Source organism: Bison bison, unplaced genomic scaffold, assembly GCF_000754665.1.
Source record: "Bison bison bison isolate TAMUID 2011002044 unplaced genomic scaffold, Bison_UMD1.0 scf7180017864505, whole genome shotgun sequence".
Lineage (NCBI taxonomy): Eukaryota > Metazoa > Chordata > Mammalia > Artiodactyla > Bovidae > Bison > Bison bison.
Window position 1 is genome coordinate 267,812 of NW_011495062.1, and position 4,239 is coordinate 272,050.

Consider the following 4,239-nt stretch of genomic DNA (forward strand, 5'->3'; position numbering starts at 1 on the left):
GCCACCTCATGCAAAGAGTTGACTCATTGGAAAAGACTCTGATGCTGGGAGGGATTGGGGGCAAGAGGAGAAGGGGACGAACAGAGGATGAGATGGCTGGATGGCATCACTGACTCGATGGATGTGAGTCTGGGTGAACTCCGGAAGTTGGTGATGGACAGGGAGGCCTGGTGTGCTGCGATTCATGGGGTCACAAAGAATCAGACGCGACTGAACTGAACTGACTGAACTGAAAATGCAGACACAAGGAAATTGGCAGAGACTCACATATTGTTCTTTATGGACAAAAAATAAATCTTCTTGTTCTAAGCACAAGATGAGGAAGAGATTGAACAAAGCCTCCCATGGGCTACAGGCCTCAAGGTGAGGCCACCTCCTCTCTGATAAAACCCTGTTTGGACCATTCATGCAAAAGAGTGTTATTTGTTTAAAGTGTTGCCTGAGAGGCAGACATCTAACCTAACATACATCTGGGTACTGGCTGAAGTACGCTCTGGGAATGAAGGCTAGTGGGTACCATCTTTGTGCTCTCCTTCTACTTCATTCCAGCTTCCCAGGATCTCCTAGAAAGAGGCTTGTACCCTTTTCTGTTACCCTGAGTTTTGTGGCTGCCTGCCACCCATAGGACACTTGTATATTGCCTGGCTCTGGTAGCCAGTGAGGGTTATGCCTGTGGATTCCACAGGACCATAACCAATAGAGAGAATTCTTGAGCAGCTACTACTCCCAGGGCAAAGCAAGAGGCAATAGTCCCAGTGGTACAATCTTTCCTCAAAAGAGTCCTATTAACTTATCTTCATAGCTTCTAAGAGCTCACTGTAATCCTTTTCAGAAACTCCGAGTGTGGATGCTCTTTGCACACTCCACCTGCTGTACTCCTGGGCCTCCAAGGTGGCGCTAGTGGTAAAGAACCTGGGGATGCAGGAGACATGGGTTTGATCCCTGGGTCAGGAAGATTCCCTGGAGACAGAAATGGCAGTCCACTCCAGTGTTCTTGCCTGGAAAATACTATGGACAAAAGAGCCTGGTGGGCTATGTCCATGGGGTCGCAAGAGTCAGACATGGCTGAGCGACTAAATAATCGCTCTATATATATCTGCTGTATTCCAGAGAGCCAGTATCTTCTGGAGGGGAGCTTTTACACATTTGGTGCTGCAATTATCATATCTAGTGCCCCAGTTTTTGTGATTGTCACCCAGGGGACACTTCATAATGTACTGGCTCTGGTGGCTAATGGGCTTTCATTCCTGGGTCCCTGGGGATGGTAATAATAAGAGAGACAATTCTTCACCAGTTAGAGATCCCAAGACACTGCACAGAGAACAGACTGAAATATAGCTCCAGGTTTCTTGTGAAGGGTGTCTGCTGGCTTGTCCTGGAGCTCTAACCTGAGGCGAAGGCTTCTGGTCTGGCACATTCAGGAGCCTACTGAGATAAACTCTGGGCAGGGAGGATGGTTGCTTGCATGTTTACATTCTCCTTCTCCCTCACTCCAATTGCTGGTATTTCCTGGAAACAATCTTGCACAGTCATCTGGCCCCCTGATTTTTACAACTGATGCCCAGGGGATACTTCTAGATTACCTGGCTTTGATGGTTAGCAGGATTTACACTTACAGTCACACAAGACTGTTTATATTTGCTATTAACAAGCCATCATCTAAGAGTATGACTTCCTAAACAAGGACATTCTCAGATAAACAACCTAACTTCACACTTCAAATAACTAGAAAAACAAGAGCAAATGAAACCCAAAGTTAGTAGAAGAAAGGAAATAACATAAATCAGAGTGAATAAAAAATAAATTATAATAAATAAATGAAATAGAGAAGAAAAAGACAACAGAAAATCAATGAATCTAAAAATTAGATCTTTAAAGAGGTAAACAAAATTAACAAAACTTTACCTAGTGTCAACAACAACAACAAAAAAGAACTCAAATATAATCAGAAATGAAAGAGGAGACATTACAACTAATTCCACACAAATACAAACAATAATAAGAGACTATTAAGAACAATTAAATGCCAACAAATTGGACAAACTAGCAGAAATAGATAAATTCCTAGAAACATGATATCTACCAATACTGAATCATGAAGAAACAGAAAAGCTGAACAGACTGATTGCTAGTAAGGATACTGAATCAGCAATCAAAAACCTCCCAACAAACAAAAGTCCAGGCCAAACAGCTTCACTAATGAATTATATCAAAACATTCAAAAAGAATTAATACCAGTCCTTTTCAACTCTTCAGAAAATAGAACAGGGAGGAACACTTTTAAACTCATTTATGAGGCCAGCATTACCTGATCACAAAACCAGACAAGGATCCTACAAAGAGAAGAAAATTACAGGCCAATATCCCTGATGAACACAGACACAAAAATTATCAACAACTTATTAGCAAACCAAATTAAATAATACATTAAAAGGATCATATACCTTGATCAAGTAGAATTTATTCCAGGATGCAAAGATGGTTTAACATCTAAAAGTCAATCTGATGATTCACCTTGACAAAAATATTATCATTTCAATAAATACAGAAATATCATTTTGACCAAATTCAATATTCATTGAGAATAAAGCCTCTCAACAAAATAGGTATAGAGGAAGTATACCTTAACATTATAAAGGTCATATATGACAAGCCCAGAGCTAGTGTCATTCTCAACGGTGAAAATCTAAAAACTTTAAAGATCAGGAAGAAGACAAGGATGTTCATTCTTGCTACTTTTATTCATTAAAGTATTGGAAATCCTAGCCACAGCAGTTAATCAAGAAAAATAACTAAAATGCGTTCAAGTTGGAAAGGAAGAAGTAAAACTATCACCTGTGGATGTGATGCTTTTATATATAGAAAATCCTAAAGACTACATAAAAATCTGTTAGAATAAATGAATTCAGTAAATTTTCAGGGTATAAATTAAATATACAAAATCATTTCCATTTTTATACACTAACAACAAAATATCAGAGAGATTAAGAAAACAATCCACTTACATTTGAAAGACACCAAGAAATGAATTTAACCAAGGAGGTAAAAGAACTATATACTAAAAATTGTAAGATACTAATGAAAAGAAATCAAAAAGATGAAAGTAAATACAAAGATATCTAATGCTCATGGATTCCAAGAATGAATACAGTTAAAATGTCCACTATACCAAAAGCAATCTACAGATTCTGTGCAATCCATATCAAAGTTCCAATGGCATTTTTCAAAGAACTAGAAGAGTCCTAAAATCTATATGGAAACACAAAAAATCCTGAATAGTCAAAGCAATCTAGAAAAAGAAGAAGTAAAACTATGAAAAATAAAAACAAAGTTGAAGGCATCATGAACCCTGATTCCGATTACTACAAAGCTACAGTAATTAAAACAGCACGGTTTTGGCATAAAAAGAGATACATAGATTAGTGGAACTGAACCAAGAATCCAGAAACAAACCCATGCATTTATGGTCAATTAATCTGCAACAGAAGAGGCAAGTGTATACAAGGGTACATAACAATCTCTTCAATAAATGATGTTGGAAAATCTTGACAGTCATGCACAGAATAATGAAATTGGAAATCTATTTTACATCATACACAAAAATTAACTGAAAATGGATTAAAATTTTGAATGTAAGAGCAGAAACTATACAACTCTTACATAAAAAACTGGTGGAAACCTCCTTGACATTAGTCTTATCAGTTCAGTTCAGTCACTAAGTCGTGTCTGACTCTGCGACCCAATGGACTGCAGCATGCCAGGCTTTCCTGTCTATCACCAAATCCCAGAGTTTACTCAAATTCATGAACATTGATCGGTGATGCCATCCAACCATCTCATCCTCTGTCATCCCTTCTCCTTCCGCCTTCAATCTTTCCTGGCATCAGGGTCTTCTCCAATGTGTCAGTTCTTCATATCAGGTGGCCAAAATATTACAGTTTCAGCTTTAGCATCAATCCTTCCAATGAACACCCAGGACTGATCTCCTTTAGGATGGACTGGTTGGATCTTCTTGCAGTCTAAGGGACTCTCAAGAGTCTTATCCAATACCACGGTTCAAAAGCATCAATTCTTTGGTGCTTAGCTTTCTTTACAGCCCAACTCTCACATTCATACATGACTACTGGAAAAACCATAGCCTTGACAAGACAGACCTTTGTTGACAAAGTAATGTCTCTGCTTTTGAATATGCTGTCTAGGTTGGTCATAACTTTTTTTCCAAGGAGTAAGCATCTTTTA